Below are 17386 nucleotides of genomic sequence, written 5' to 3'. Positions count from 1 at the left end.
TCAAAAATACTAACCCAATGTTCTGTCTTATCAGATTTACAAGTCTGTGGTCTCAATGATGTTGAATATATTGATTTGCCAAAGGTCTTTACACAGGTCTCCATTCCAGTGAAGAGAGAAAGTATTCCACTACAAGAAGATATCGATAAGTGGGCATATCTTAAAGAGGTACGTCTATCTCATATTGACTCTGAAGTTGATCTTTTAATAGGAATCAACTATCCAGAAATCTTCAAGCAGTCACGAATCATACCTAGCCAAGGAGGTGGACCTCACGCCATGAAGACTACACTTGGATGGGTAGTTGGTGGACCATACAAAGAGATAGATGACCTCGCAAAACAAAGTGGTAAGATGCCTAAACATCCAATCAATCGTGTGTCAATAACAGAAATTGAAGATATGCTGCTGCAACAGATTTTCCAGAGCACAACTGTGAAGAAAAAGAGGAAATGTCACAGGAAGACATCAAGTTCATGCGCATAGCTTCAGAATCTGCAAGACTGGTAGGTGGCCACTATTGTTTAAATTTGCCTTTGAAGGATGAAACACTTAAAATGCAGAATAACCGCTGCATTGCTGAACAGCGTGCTATTGGACTCAAAAGAAAATTGAGCAAAAATTCAGGTTTCCACAAAGACTATAAAGCCTTCATGAAAGACATTATAGACAATGGTTATGCTGTTAAGATTCCTAAAGAAAGCCTAAATTGCAGTGAAAGCAGAGTGTGGTACATCCCATATCACAGTGTCTATCATCCAAAGAAAAATAAGATTCGAGTAGTCTTTGACTGCACTGCCACCTACCAGGGATTTCACTTAATGAACAATTACTTAAAGGCCCTGACCTAACTAACACACTCATTGGCGTCCTTACAAGATTCAGAAAGGAGCCAGTAGCCTTAATGGCAGACATTAAGTCAATGTTCTACCAAGTTAAGATACCAGACAAAGACACAGATCTTTTACGTTTTCTATGGTGGCCTGAAGGTAATCTAAGTAAAGACCTAGAAGAATTCAAAATGACAGTACATCTTTTGGTGCTACTTCTTCACCCAGTTGTGCTTCTTATGCTTTATAGAACAGCCGAAGATGCCAGAGATACATTTCCTGAGGAAGCTGTTAACACCGTTCTCAACAACTTCTACGTGGATGACTGTTTAAGGTCAGTGACAACAGAAGAACAAGCAATAAAGCTGGCAAAGGACCTCCAAGCTCTATGCCTCAAAGGGGGATTCCATTTGACTAAGTGGGTGAGTAACAACAGAGCAGTTTTATTGTCCATACCAGAAGAAGACAGAGCTCACGAACAAAAGGACTTAGATTTGAGCCACAGTCTCCTTCCCACAGAGCGTGCCCTGGGCATCCAGTGGTGCACAGAAACTGACAGTTTCAAATTTCACATTAAGTTGCAAAACAAGGCTTGGTATTCTGTCTGTTGTTAGCTCAGTTTATGATCCACTTGGTTTTCTAGCACCTGCCTTAATGCCAGCAAAGCTTATTCTGAGAGACTTATGTAAGAAGAAATTTGGGTGGGATGAAGAAGTAGAAGTCAAACACATTCAGAAATGGAAAATATGGATGGATGATTTGAAGTTACTTACAGACTATAAAGTGAACAGATGCTTCAAACCTATTGGGTTTGGAACCATAAAGACAGCACAAATGCACCATTTTGCAGATGCTAGTGAAGATGGATATGGCACTGCCACTTATCTTGTTTTAACAAATGAAGAGGGCAAAAGGTATTGTTCATTCCTGATGGGCAAGTCAAGAGTTGCACCATTAAAACAGGTCACAATTCCAAGAATGGAGCTGACAGCAGCCGTTGTAGCAGTTAAAATGGACAAAATGCTTAAAGGCTTCAAATGCCCTTACGAGAATCTACATTTTGGACTGACAGCACCACGGTGCTAAAATACATCTCAAATGAAAGCACTCGATTCAAGACCTTTGTTGCCAACAGAATCTCCGTGATCAGAGATCATTCACAACCTTCACAGTGGAGGTATGTCACATCTGTCCTTAATCCGGCTGATCAAGCTTCTAGAGGGCTAAGCATAGAAAACTTTCTCAAGAGCACCACATGGTCACATGGTCAAAGTTTCTTATTGAAGTCAGAACGCGAGTGGCCAAAAAGACCAGATTAACTGAATGATTCACTTTTGAAGATGATCCAGAAGTTAAAATTTGTGCAGTTAACATGACAAAATAGAAGAGACAACTGAACCAATCAACAAACTAATCACTAACTTTTCAGATTGGCATCGCTTGAAGAAAGCAGTGGCTTGGTTTCTCAAGTTTAAAGACATACTGTTGCACTTAAGAAATGAAAGAAAAACATTTCAACTAGAAGCCAGTCAGACTAAAGGTAATCCAAAGAACAAAATCACTCATCACAAAGCACATGAAAAGTATAAACTGACTTTAAAACCAAGTCCAATTTTTCTAGATGACTTAGTTAAAGCTTAAACAGAGCTTATCCGTTTAAGTCAACAGCAAGAATTTCCAGAAGAATTAAAAGCTCTAAAGAAAAGATTTGTGTTAAAGAGAACACTCAAATCTATAAACTAGACCCGATCATACAAGAAGGAATACTAAGAGTAGGAAGAAGACTCTGTAAAGCTGTAATGCCTGAAGAAGCTAAACATCCCACAATTCTACACAAGCATTCACATGTTGCTTCTCTCATATTGCAGCACATTCATAAACGAATCGGTCATTGTGGGCGCAACTATGTGCTCGCACAATTACGCCAGAAATACTGGATACCTCAAGCAAATTCAGCTATCAGAAAAATAATTTCAAAGTGCACAACATGCAGAAGATACAATGCGAAAGCAGGTGAGCAAAAAATGGCAGATTTGCCAGAAGATCGTCTAGCATCAAACCAACCACCGTTCACTAATGTTGGAGTTGATTATTTTGGCCCTTCCTAGTCAAAAGAGGAAGAAGTCTAGTCAAGAGGTACGGAGTAATCTTCACATGTCTAACAACCAGAGCTGCACATAGAGATCGCACATAGCTTAGACACTGATTCTTGTATCCAAGCCATACTCCGATTTACGGATAGAAGAGGACAAGTTAAAATCATGCGCTCAGACAATGGAACAAATTTCGTTGGAGCAGAAAGAGAGCTACGAGAAGCTATTAAAAAATTGGAACAAAAAAATCAGTGACGCTATGATGCAAGAACAAATCAAATGGATTTTTAATCCACCATCAGCCTCTCACCAAGGTGGAGTATGGGAAAGACAAATCAGAAGCATAAGAAAGATTTTAAATTCAACACTAAACCAACAAACACTCGATGATGAAAACCTTCCTACAATGATGTGTAGAGTGGAATCAATACTCAATAACAGACCCCTTACGAAGACATCAGATGACCCAAATGATTTGGAACCACTCACACCCAATCACTTGTTATTATTGAAGACAAAACCTGAAATACCACCTAAACTCATTTCAGAAAATGAACCATACCCAAGAAGACGCTGGAAACAAATTCAATACATGGCTGATTTGTTTTGGAAAAGATGGACAAAAGAGTATTTGCCAATACTTCAAAACGTCAAAATGGCTTGCACCAAGAAGAAATTTTGAACCAGGGGACGTTGTTCTAATTGTAGATAAAGCTTCACCTTCACAATGGGTCGAGTCATCAAGACAATGCCAGATGCAAAAGGTGCAGTCAGAAGAGTTTGTGTGCAAACCAAAACCAGCACACTGGACAGACCCGTGAATAAACTGTGCCTACTTCAAGAAACAGCCAATGTTTGAAATATGAAATTTTTAAAATGTTTGTTTTGAAAATGGATGGATGGATGTTTGCACTATTATTGCTAATGATTTGAAAAGAATAGTTAATATAAAAGTATTGGCTCATATTGAAGTAAAGTATAGTAATTGTCTCTGCTCCTGCATAGCCAATTAGGGGCCGGAAATGTAACAGCCAATCTTAGAAAGTTAAAGTTTTGAGTTAAACTCGTATTAATGTTTGCTTAATTTGAATAGAATATAAATTTCTTTCATAGTCATAACTTGGTATAGTCTTTTCCCCTATAGTTAGCAAGAGATAGAACCTTCTTACTATAACTGAGAAACAGTGTGATAATAACTCTTTTTGTTAGAACAGGACCCAGTAAAGAGGACTTGAAAGATCCATTTTAAGTTTAGAAATGGGATAAGCATACAGTTTTCTGACCGTTTTGAAATGGTTCAGAAATGTTAAGTAAATAGTAACGATTTGAGATGTAACAAGATTAAGCTTAGAATTGAACTTTTCTTAACATTTATTTTTCTTTTTTTTTTGCTATTTTAATTTCCTTATTTTTGTGTAAACTGTTTTACTTCAAAACTTAACTAAACTTTAAAAAACAAAGATACTTTGTCTGTAGAATCATTTCTGCGCGTCAAGCTTTTGTTGAATCCCATTTTTTGAGTTGAAGCTGCAGAACTTTGATAATTTTGGGAAAAATGCAGCTACAAGTGCTGTGCTTGCTTACGGCCATACCAGTGTGAAAGCACCCGATCTTGTCTGATCTCGGAAGTTAAACACACACAGGCTTGGCTGGTACTTGGATGGAAGACCGCCTGGGAACCCGAGTGCTGTAAGCTTTTTCCATTACTGTTGTATTCAACCTGACCATCAGTGTATGGCTGGGAACTGCATATTTATCCTTTCAATTTGAAGCACCCAACCCCCCGATCTTTAGTATTTAACCAGCAAGAAGTAGCGATGCCCTCGCTTATGGCCATACTAGCGTGAAAGCGTCCTGATCTCGGAAGTTAAACACGCAATGCCTCGGCCAGTATATGTGGTTGGTAGACCGCGTGGGAACCCCGGGTGCTGTAAGCTTTTTTCCTTTACTATTTGTAATCAACCTGAACATCAGTGTATGCTTTGGAAATGCATCTTTTAACTTTCCAATGGAAGCGCTCCCCCCCGATCTTCAATATTTAACCAGCATTACGGAGCACTGCTTAAGCTTACGGACTTACAAGTGTGAAAGCGCCTGATTTCGTCTGATCTCGGAAGTTAAACACGCACTGGCTCGGCCAGTACTTGGATAGGAGTCCGCCTGGGAAACACGGGTGCTGTAAGCCTTTTTCCTTTATTGTTGTACTCAACCTGACCATCAGTGTATGGCTGGGAACTGCATCTTTATCCTTTCAATTTGAAGTGCTCAACCCCGATCTTTAGTATTTAACCATAAAGAAGTAGTGATGCATTTGCTTACGGACTTGCCAGTGTGAAAGCGCCTGATTTCGTTTGATCTCGGAAGTTAAACACGCACTGGCTCGGCCAGTACTTGGATTGGAGACCGCCTGGAAACCCTGATCGCTGTAAGCTTTTTTCCTTTACTTATGTACTCAACCTGAACATCAGTGTATGCCTTGGAAATGCATCTTTTAACTTTCCAATGGAAGCGCTGTACCGCTAACCCCGGGCAAAGAACTAAACCCCGAGTTAAGGCATGATTAGAAAACTGCTAGTATAAAGCAGTTCAATATCTAAAATCTATCAGGCAACGTGACCAACGCTCGTCCTTTCATTGACCCCCACCACCAGTCCCAGCTTAGCATTAACAACAAGTCATATCACCAAATAAAAAGCAAAAGAACAAATATATTATTTTACATATATAAAGAAAAACAAACAAACAAATACATAGCAATCAAACCCCCTCTCTCTGGTTTAAACACCCGATGTTCATAAATAAGTAAAACCAGACTGATCAAATGGGTTTACTGTCCTTATTGTTCAGGGCAAAGAGAAACCCTACTGGAATCGCGGCTGTTGAGCCGATAACAACAAAGTTTAATTCTACCGGTCCAAGATATTTGTCAGCTTAAATCAAAGAAAAAGAGTCCGTCTTCAGAGATGCGTCTCCCTTGTGTCGCTGAGTCTTCAAAAAAAAAAAAAGAACTTGTTCCAGTTGGCGCTACCTTGTCACTTCTCTTTGCTCCACCACAAGATGTCTCCTTTCTCCCCTTCTTTTCCGGTTTTTAAGCTTTCAACACCAACCACCCTGACCGAGTTATGACCTCCCCCTTAAAGGTATATTTACAGCAATGCACCCAAAGAGGCAGCAACCGCCCACAGAATAATAGCACATGTGGCATCCGCTACATATTCCCCGCCCCCAAACCAAGTGAATGGCCAAAATAAGGCTTCATGTTGGTCACATGCACTGTATCTCTTTTTTTCCCCCAAGAGTCAGTTGCCCATTGAGCACGGTAATTAACAGAACCTAATTTGCTAAGTACTGTAGCTGGGCCGAACCACTTCGGAGCTAGCTTCGCAGCAAATTTAGTTGAAGCTTTAGAAAGGGGATGCGCCTTCAACCAAACCCGGTCACCTACAGAATAGAGAACTACTCTTCTCTGTTTATTGTAATATCTAGCCTGTTTGGCCTGGGATTTCACCACCCGTTCCCTAACCTGTTTCTTTAAAAGTTCTAACAAATGTAATTGCTGGTATGAAGTAGTATCAGGACAGGGGGGCGTGATATGTAGTTCTAACGGCCCAAAGAATTTGTCTTCCAAGAGTTAATTGTGCAGGAGACTCACCGGTACCCTCATTAAAGTTCAGGAAGATTTTGATCCCAATCTTGATGACGGTTCCTAACTTAGGAGGAAAGCATGGTTTTCAAATTGCGGTTCACTCGTTCTGAGATGTTAGCCTGAGGACGGTATGCTGTGGTCCTCTTGTGCTGTACACCCCAATCCATCAAAAAACGGTCCATCTCTGAGCTTGTGAATTGTGGCCTTCTATCTGTGATGATACATCTGGGAACTCCCAGCGGGTGAAAAGTTCACTTCTGAGGATAGAGCAAATGCAAGATGTTTTAGCGTCATGCAAGGCGAGCAGCTCTACCCATTTAGTAAAATAGTCCACCGCTACCATTAAATAAGTTTTCTTCATTTTACTAACTGGGAGCGGTCCCATTAGATCAACCTCCCAAGTTTCTCCAGGGTCTTTCACTGTTGTGGACTGAAGAGGTCCTGCTGAAAAACCAGGTGGGTTCTTGTACTGCTGACAAATAATACAAGTCTTTACATGTTTCCAAACCTCCTTCCTCACCGTTGGCCACCAGGCTACCTCCAATATCCTTTTCAGTGTCTTCAGATGACCCCCAAAAGGACTGTCGTGGAAGTACGCAAGGAACTCCGGCACATGTGATTCAGGGACAACAAGTTGGTATTTGTTTCCTCCCAATCTGGATGGCACACAGCGATGTAACACACCCTGATGCTCCTGAAAGGTAATTTGACCCTTTCGCTTTGTGGAATTATTCTGTGCCTCCTGACAAACAGGACTGATGGACTGAGCTCGAACTATGTCCTGAAGATCCAGTGGCAGGTCTGTCCATTGAGTTGATACAAGGGCCACTGCCGAAGTCATAGGTAGTTCCAGAAAGCGCATCTGGTACCACATTTCCACACCCCTTCCAGTAAAAAACTTTAAAAGTAAATTGCTGAAGACGCAAAACCCATCGGGTCAATCTGGATGAGGTCTTGGGGCAGTTAAAAGCCCATACCAGGGCACGGTGGTCGGTATTTACTTCAAACAGAACCCCTTCAAGAAAATGTTGGCACTTCTCCACAGCCCAAACTACTGCCAGACATTCTTTTTCGGAGGCTGAATAATTTAGCTCTGGGCCTCAGTTCTGCAACGGATTGCGCCAGATAATAAAAAAGATTGGGCCACCGCAGCTCTTCCCGAGATCTTTCTTCGAACCTGAACGCCTTTCTCCCGGGCAGCGTGTAATCTCCGGACCTCGGACGTAAATTCATGCCTGCTGCAATGATGGAGTCCAACCCCAGCAGCAGTGGCATGGTCAAGCAGTCATCCTCTAAGACATATACGTCCACCTCCCAGGAAACACTGTGCAGTGCAAACCGCATCAGGACTTTGCCACTATCACCATACGCACTCCCGTCTACCAAAAAGAACTTCATTGTACCACTCACCTTGGGCAGCTCATAGGGTTTTTTTAATTTTTTCCCACAAACTGCGCTTCATTAAGGTAAGAGTGCTTCCAGTGTCTACAACCGCATCCCCAGTGATGTCCCTCACAGGCACGACCAACAGGGGTAACTGGGTCCGCACATTGGTGAGCTCAGCCCCAGCGGATCAGTCCTTTTGTCGTTGACCCTGTCCACTAGGCAAACTACTGCCTGAGGGGTCCTTTTTTTTGTTTATGTCCCCTCATGGCTACCCAGTCTTTCTCAATTAAAGTACCGATTTTCACCAGAGATTGTACTGAGCCCACAATACCCCGTAAAGCCACAGCCAGCCGCGGGTTACAAGCACCAAGGACACGCCTCACGATGTCGTCTTCTGACATACTGGAATTCCATCTCAAACACAGCGCATGATATTCGTATGCAAAGTCTCTGATGGGCTGCGTAGGGTCCTGGCGGTTGTTCATTAGCTGCTCTTCCACCTCAGCCTGATAATCCGCAGGCAGGAATGCTTCTAAAAATGTGGAGCGGAAAGAAGACCAGTCGGTTATGCTTGTCTTTTCTGCCTTCCACCATGACCGCGCTGAACCGCTCAGCGAGGCGTTTAAAAAGCCCATTAACACCACGTTAGTTAAGGGATGTAGTTCTAAAAACGAATCCGCCTGTTCCAAAAATCTGAGAACTTCTGCTGATGTACAATTTAGGGAATTCTAAGCATAGTGCTGCGGCAGGTGCAGCAGTAAGGGAGACCCTCGAAGTCGTACCTCCCATTGAGTTAGACTGCCGTGATTTCCTACATTAAGCCTCCAAGCTCCTCCTTACCACGTCCTGCAGCTCAACTTCCCATTGCTGATCCCTTCTCTGGAGACAAGCAATCAATCGCTGTTCCAACTGCCGCAACTGATCTTGCACATATTCGCGCATCATTTCTATAGCGCCTTCCTACGATCCATGCCAAGCCTTTTCGCGTGCAGCGGCCCCTTCAGCCAATTCCTTGATCTGATCGTGCATCTCTTCCATCCGTTCATGCATCTCGCCCCACAACGACGGCAGGATGTTTTCATCTCTTTGCACCTTAGGAGTAGAAATGTATAGCGAATCCAACAGGATGGTTGCTTCATCGACCTTTGTGCGCCCTGATTGTAACATGTTCGCCCAGCTTGATCCCTATCTTCGTGTCCTCGCTCGGGCTGGTGGCCTCCTGCGCAAACCCCACAGAAGAAATCTGAACTATGGTGGTGAAAAATGCGTGAAAGGAGATAGCGGATGTATACTAGTCAGGTCCCCGTATGGGCCATCACTAATCTGTACCGCTAACCCTGGGCAAACAACTAAACCCAGAGTTAAGACACGATTAGAAAACTGCTATTATAAAGCAGTTCAATATCTAAAATCTATCAGGCAACGTGACCAACACTCGTCCTTTTATTGACCCCCATCACCAGTCCCAGCTTAGCATTAACAACAAGCTATATCACCAAATAAAGAAGCAAAAGAACAAATATATTATTTTACATATATAAAGAAAAACAAACAAACAAATACATAGCAATCAAAACCCCTCTCTCTGGTTTAAACACGCGATGTTCATAAATAAGTAAAACCAGACTGATCAAATGGGTTAACTGTTCTTATTGTTCAGGGCAAAGAGAAACCCTACTGGAATACGCCGGCTGTCGAGCCGATAACAACAAAGTTTAATCCTACCGGTCCAAGATATTTGTCAGCGAAATCAAAGAAAAAGAGTCTGGCTTCAGAGATGTGTCTCCCTTGTGTCACGGAGTCTTCAAAAAAACAGAACTTGTTCCTTTAGATACTTTTCTTGGCACTATCCTGTCACTTCTCTTTGCTCCACCACAAGATGTCTCCCTTTCTCCCCTTCTTTTCCGGTTATTAAGCTTTAAACACCAACCACCCTGACCGAGTTATGACCTCCCCCTTAAAGGTGTATTTACAGAAATCCACTCAAAGAGGCAGCAACCGCCCACAGAATAATAGAACATGTGGCATTCGCTACAGCGCTCCCCCACGATCTTCAATATTTAACCAGAAATAAGGAATGCTGAGGTTGCTTACGGCCATACCAGTGTGAAAGCACCCGATCTCGTCTGATCTCGGATGTTAAACACGCATGGGCTCGACCAGTACTTGGATGAGAGACCGCCTGGGAACCTCGAGTGCTGTAAGCTTTTTTCCATTGCTGTTGTACTCAACCTGACCATCAGTGTATGGCTGAGAACTGCATCTTCATCCTTTCAATTTGAAGCGTCCAACCCCCCGATCTTTAGTATGTAACCAGCAAGAAGTAGTGATGCACTCGCTTACAGCCATACCAGTGTGAAAGCGTCTGATCTCGGAAGTTAAACACGCAAGGGCTCGACCAGTATACATGTATGGTAATCCGCCTGGGAACCCCGGGTGCTGTAAGCTTTTTTCCTTTACTATTTGTACTCAACCTGAACATCAGTGTATGCCTTGGAAATGCATCTTTTAACTTTCCAATGGAAGCGCTCCCCCTCGGATCTTCAATATTTAACCAGCATTACGGAGCACTGCTTTTGCTTACATTCTTACCAGTGTGAAAGCGCCCGATTTCATCAGATCTCGGAAGTTAAACACGCACAGGCTCGGCCAGTACTTGGATTTGGGTGCTGTAAGCTTTTTTCCTTTACTGTTGTTCTCAACCTGAACATCAGTGTATGCCTTGGAAATGCATCTTTTAATTTTCCAATGGAAGCGCCCGTCAATAGCTTCTGTATTTAACCAGCATGAAGTAGTGTGGCTTTCACTAATGGCAACACCTTTGAGAATGTGCTTGAACTCATCTTATCTCGGAAGTTAAACACGCACGGGCTCGGCCAGTACTTGGATGGGAGACTATGGGCGAAGACTTCAGACTAGACAGCATGTGTGGTTATAAAGCAGCTTTATTTTGCAGAGTCACAGTGAGAAGAGTTTCAGAAAAGCAGACAATCAAATATATATGACAGAGTCAAGGCTCTTCTGAACCCCATCTGTTGGGTGGTGCAAGTTTTTATACCCCTAGAATGCGTGATTTAATATCATTATAAAATGTAACAGTCAACACGTTTATTAGACACAATCCTTGAGCCCCTTCAACACCCCTTGTGCAACTTGATTTTTTGGCCCCTTTTGTTATGGCGTTCAGATGTAAGCTAAGAGAAAACGTGATAAGGCAGAGTCATGTGTGGAATGCTTAGACCTTGAGTCCTTTGCACAAATATTTTTCTGTTTGCTAAAACAAAGCATGCTTTTACATGGTTTAGTAAAGCTTACTTCTCAGACATGAATTAGTACAAGGGAACGAAGAGAACATTCGTCTTCCACATTCCCCCCTTTTTTAGCAAGCAAAAAATATTTGATCAGGGGAGAGTTGAGTGGGAAAGGGTAGGAGAGGGGGATGGAGTGGAGTGGGCGGAGGAGTGTAGGGTGGCTGAGCTGATCTGAAGCATTTTTTTTGTGTAAAAAGTAAGCCTTTGCCATAGAGGCAGTGAAATACTTGGATACAGTGTATCTTAGCAAGGGAACAATACAGCAAGCTACAAGCAGGAGAATGATAAAAGCAACTGTAAGAGAGATGAAAACTGACTTAAGCCATTTAACCAGGTTGAGTGGAGGCGTGTTCTGATTCAGGACCCACAACAGTGGCTACAGCTCAGCTAAATGAGCCACCAGAAACCTGCAAACAGGAACAAAGCACAAGGAGTCCCCGGCGACTTGAAAATAAATCACCCTAAAATGTCCAAATATTGCTGTTCTTATAGCTGAAAGTGCATACAATTTTTACTATTATGTTCTAGAAAATAATCTGTAGAAAGAACAAAAATCCAGCTTTCTTTCAAGCCGTGCTTTATATAGCATCTTTCATACATTTATCAGTCCATCCATTTTTTAACCCACTTCAGTTCAGGGTCATGGTCATCTGACACCTATCAAAGTTGTGGGCACTGGAACCCTTGAACTGGATGTCATCCTATCACAGGGCACACTCGTTCACATGTCCATAAGAAACACCAGGCAAAAGTAAATTATCCAGTTAACCCAGTTTTTACATCTTCAGGATATGGCAGCAAACAAGGATACCACAATCAAGGGTGCCATCTTTTGCAATGTGAGATGTGAATCCAAGCAGGCAGTCCCTCAACTTTAACAGCGTGTGGCGTCAACAGCAGAACTTGGAACGATCCTCTCCACAGAGGGTGACGGCAATGTTTACTTTGAGTATCTCTAACCAGAATCCAGGTTCCTAACGGAATCAGGGAGTCCTTTGATGGAGGACTAGTTCTCCAGGCCTGATTCACCTGCTCATGGACTTCCTTCAGAGAAGCTCGGACACCTGTAAGACTGGAAAGAAGATCATTGTCCACAGAATGCAGTGTAACATTACCTATGACCATGCCGACTGGCACGGGCCATCCGGTCAGAATTTTGAATGGCGACAGCCCTAACTGCCAATGTGTTCTTCCCCTTAATCCCATCAAGGCCAGAGGCAGAGCATCAGACCAAGTTAAATTTGTTTGCTCACAGATTTTAGCCAATTTAGATTGCAAGATACCATTGCATCGTTCCACAATACCTCCACTCTGGGGGTGGTATTTGCAATAATAATGCACATTTATCTGGAGCCAGGTGGTTAATTCATTTATAACGGAATTTACAAAGTGTGTGCCAAAATCAGTTTGTAATTTCTGCAGTATGCCCCATCTAGGAATGATTTCCTTTATCAAAGCTTTTGCCACAGTTTTGTCATCTGCATGTTTGGATGGAAGGCTTCCACCCATCGGGAGAACACATCAACAGTTACTAAACAGTATCGGTACCCCTTTGATGGTGTTAATTCAATGATGTCCATTTGAAGGTGTTCGAATGGACCCATTAGGTTAGGTGTAACGGGACTTACCTGGGTGCACTTTCCTACATTAAACTTTTGACATAATACACAGCGCCTGCAGAACTGCTCTGCATATGTAGAGAAACCTACAGCTTCCCAATGTTTTTCAACATCTTGAACCATGGCGTCTTTTCCAGCATGGTCTAGGCCATGGGCGATTTTTGCCATACCTGGGAAAGAAGCCTTTGGGAGGAAAGGTTTGTTAGTTTGCTTATGGGTCCAGAGTCCATCACAGAGGGACCCTTTTTTGGACCATTTTCTCTTCTCTGTGTCCGTGGCTGCAGTCTGTAAAGAAATAAGTTGATTATCAGTGTCCTGGGGCCTCATGCATAAGCGGTGCGTCGCACAGAAATGTTCGTAAGAACTTTCCACGTTCAAATCGCGATGTATAAAACCTACACTTGGCGTAAAGCCACGCACTTTTCCACGGTACCTCATGTCTTGTCGTACGCAAGTTCTCCGCTCGGTTTTGCAAACTGGCGGCACCCAGCGTCAAAGCAATGCTACTGTTCCTGTGCGGTTACTTATTTTCATGACGCGGCTTTATAAATACACGGAAACTAACCGCATATTGTTTATTAGTGTAATGCATCTGATTGTAATTAACTCGTAACAATATAATGGTCCAGGGAACAGCCATAGTATTCCAAATGCCATAACTGCTTTAGCGTTGTTACTCTCACTTTTTCTTCTTCTTCTTTCAGCTCCTCCCGTTAGGAGTTGCCACAGCGGATCATCTTTTTCCATATTTCTCTAAACTGCACCACTCGGAGTATTTATATCATTAAATCTGAGTGTGAATCGCAGCAGCAGCTGATCGGAAAGAGAATTATCGGTATACGGCATTAAGGACACGCTGTCTCAGCCACTGCAAAACGTTTTAAAGCCTTTCTTGTACGGACCTCGCGGTTCAAAACAGTTTAATCCCAAGAACTTTAAATGCAGCCAATCAATTGCACCTTGTAGAACTGTTTGTACTTATAAGTACAATCACCCCACTGTAAACTTGCACTACAGTTATAATATCGCACAACCTGAGCCACTTTATAAAGCGCGTATTTACATATGATGACGATATCATTTTTAAGGTGAAATGCAGCAAAATATGTTTGTTAAATTATACAGATAAAACTTTAACTTCATTTAAATAATCTATATTCTTCACTGGGAGTGTCTTTAAGGATAAAATAATTAAACATGTACTACGAAGATATTTCAATGTTCTTTAAATGTTTTGAAGAATCGGCGCTAAGCTTACAGATGGCTTAACGTCTATTACAGAGCTGATTGTATGGCGATCGGTTACTTGGGGAAAGAAAAGCACTGACTGCAGTGACGGCTACGCCAATATATATTGAATATTAAACAGAAAGATAAAATAACAACACAGCTAGAAACACAGCGACAAATTTCGAAAAAAGATAAATGCTTGTGTCATGAGCACGAGGCGGCTAGTGTCTGCAACATACGTGGCCATCCACCGTGCATAAGATACTTTACTGACATTGGCGGGCGAAGGAGCCACCGATTCTTCCTCTGCCCAGTGCCACCACAAGCTTAGAGCTGCCCCTGAGTACTGCTGCAATAAATTATTTCATCGAAGTGAAACATGTTTAATAACATGTTTAATAACTCCTATCATCATGAAAATGACATCACGTATACATCTCAGTATTTTAGTTATTCAGAGAGCTGTAATATCACGAATGTAATTGATTCTGTGTCCAGTTGGAGGAAGAGAGCCGGTTTAAGAAGCAAGTAGTGATTCACACACATAGAGCACATAGAAAATCAAATACAAAACAAAGCATTTAACGTGCTACTTTAATTACGATGTGATTTTAGAAACTGGTTAATTAAACAATTTTAAGATGAATTTTATGATGTTCTACTTTAATGACAAAATAAACTACGTGATTAAAGTGGAAATGTCGAGATTGAAGTTGACATTTCGTGCTTTTTCCCCACCGTGTGGCTTTTTTCTCTGTACCCTAATAAGCTTTCATATGACACTCAGACAGTGGGCTTACAACTCGGCTTTCCACGGCGACTTTGATATGTGACTTCTTTTTTATTTCCGGCACTGTGCGATTTTGTGGATGTGAGCTTTCAAGTTTCTCCAACACGCTATGTCACTCGATCAACTTCATTTTGTTGATTATACCACGGTTTATTTGAACAAATAGTATGTTTTTCCTTTGCCTCCACTTGGTATTCGCTGAAATTCTTATATTTTCCCCGTGCTTTTTCCATTGTCTTTTCACAGAAGGCTGCGCTTAAGGGCGATTTATATTGATTTGCATATTCAAATAGGCGTAATTCTGGGAGGATTTGGGGCGTTACAAAATCGCGTGCCGGCGTTAGTTTTCACGCTGATCGGGATTTATGTAGCGGAAGAACGTGGAAGTTGGAGTGCGTACAGATTCCTGCATCTGGATTTTTCTGTCGCGTAAGCACATTTCGCTTTGTGCTTACGCCATGTTATAGTGCGAGTTCTACGCACGGCGTTATACATGAGGCCCCTGGTCATTTCTCTGTTGGAATAAAGAGATTGGTGTGTTATTATACGCAGCCCGTTTAGCAAAATGATCAGCTAATTTGTTTCCTTTGCTGACAGGATCCTGTTTTCCTGTGTGAGCTTGACATTTAATGATCGCTAGCTTTGATGGTTTTGTTATGACCTTTAAGAGGGATTCTATTACTTTTTGATGCTGAATGGGCTTGCGAGTACTGGTCTTGAATCCACCGAGTTTCCATAATGCCCCATTGATCATGGCAGATTCTAAAAGCATATCTAGAATCATTATAGATAGTTACAATTTTTCCCTCTGACAACTGACAAGCTCGGGTGAGAGCTATCAACTCAGCTGCCTGTGTGCTTCAACTTGAAGAAATTCGGTTTGCTTCCAGCAGGTGGTAACCTTTGACCACTGCATAGCTGGTTGAAAGTGTTCCATTTTCCAATAGTAAAGAACATCCATCCCTTTTAACGCATAGAAGTTAAGGATCATTGAGTAACACTCATTATTAGTTTATAGCCTATCGCGTTTCAAAGGGGAAAACAAGTGAATTTGAGATGTTCAAGTGCACTTTGAAAAACACTTACCCATTCGGGAACTTAGTATTTCATCATTTAGAACTGTTTTTACAACAGTATTTTAATGGGCCACTGAGTTATAGTTGAATGTAAATTCAATTGACAATAGCATGTTTCAAGCACTAAAAAGCACTTTCAGTAGAAAACAAGTGTAAAAGCTTGTTAACCACAAGTAAACTGTTCACAACAGTACATTTCTGTTAAAATCCTCCATTTTACATGTGATACAAGTGGTTTCAACACATAGAAGTTAAGGATCATTGAGTAACACTCAACTTCAGAATAGACCAATTCGTTTCAAAGAAGAGAACAAGTGAATTTGAGATGTTGAAGTGCATTTTGAAAAACACTTAGGAAACTATCCAAGCAGTTCTTACCCAATAAGGAACTATGGATTTCATCATTTAGAAATGTTTTTACAACATTTTTTTGATGGGGCACTAAGTTATAGTTGAATGTAACTTGAATTCACAATAGCGCGTTTCAAGAGCTGATAAGAACTTCAGTAGATAACAAGTGTTACAGCTTGTTTACGGCAAGAAAACTGTTCAGAATGGTGCATATCTGGTAGAATCCTCCATTTCACATGTGATACAAGTGGTTTCAACAAATAGAAGTTAAGGATCATTGAGTAACACTCAGCTTCAGTTTTTTGCCAAAACGTTTTAATCAGGAAAACAAGTGAATTTGAGATGTTGAAGTGCACTTTGAAAAACACTTAGGAAACCATCCAAACAGTTCTTACCTATTAGGGAACTATGTATTACATCATTTAGAACTGTTTTTAAACAGTATTTTTACGGGGAACTGTGTTATACTTGAATGTAACTTGAATTAACAATTGTGCTTTTCAAGAGCTGAAAAGCACTTCATATATAATAATTGTTACATCTTGTTTACCACAAGGAAACTATTCAAAACAGTATAGTTCTGTTAGAATCCTACATTTCACATGTGATACAAGTGGTTTCAACTTTAAGGATCATTACTTTCAAACTGCTGAAATAGGTGTTACACTTCTTTGTACTTTCAGTCTTTTCTGCTAAATATATACAATTCCCTAATAAAATACTGTTGTAGAAATAGTGCTACTTCAAATAAAGAGGAGTTCACTAATGTGAAATAAATGTTTAGACCATTTCATGTGTGTCATACATGCTGTATGAGCCATTTCCTAGTTACATAAGATTCATAAATATTTTAGTATATGATAGTGCATAATATATGGGAGGTTCCTATAATGCCCATCAGTTGAATTGAATTGGTATATATTTAGCCTTTTTTAACAGCTCTGACTAAACATTATTTTCAGTTAGTGACCAGCCTTGGCATTTGTAAAGGTGTAGAGGGCACATGGTTTTAAACTGTGCCAACGTGCCTTTTGTGTGTGTTAAGCAACATGTA

The 17386-nt window shown here is 41.4% G+C and overlaps 2 non-coding genes and 1 pseudogene across 2 annotated transcripts; all 3 read left to right on the top strand.

The window, feature by feature from the left end:
* Positions 1–4501: 4501 nt before the first annotated feature.
* Positions 4502–4619, top strand: LOC120521143. Its single transcript, XR_005632028.1, has one exon. It is a non-coding gene; the product is annotated as a 5S ribosomal RNA (ribosomal RNA).
* A 370-nt stretch (positions 4620–4989) lies between these two features.
* On the top strand, positions 4990–5108 carry LOC120521145 (annotated as a pseudogene).
* A 4935-nt stretch (positions 5109–10043) lies between these two features.
* Positions 10044–10162, top strand: LOC120521137. Its single transcript, XR_005632026.1, has one exon. It is a non-coding gene; the product is annotated as a 5S ribosomal RNA (ribosomal RNA).
* Positions 10163–17386: the final 7224 nt, after the last annotated feature.

Source organism: Polypterus senegalus, unplaced genomic scaffold, assembly GCF_016835505.1.
Source record: "Polypterus senegalus isolate Bchr_013 unplaced genomic scaffold, ASM1683550v1 scaffold_33, whole genome shotgun sequence".
NCBI lineage: Eukaryota > Metazoa > Chordata > Cladistia > Polypteriformes > Polypteridae > Polypterus > Polypterus senegalus.
Note: the sequence above shows the minus strand (reverse complement) of the source record. Positions and strands in the feature narration are given on the sequence as shown.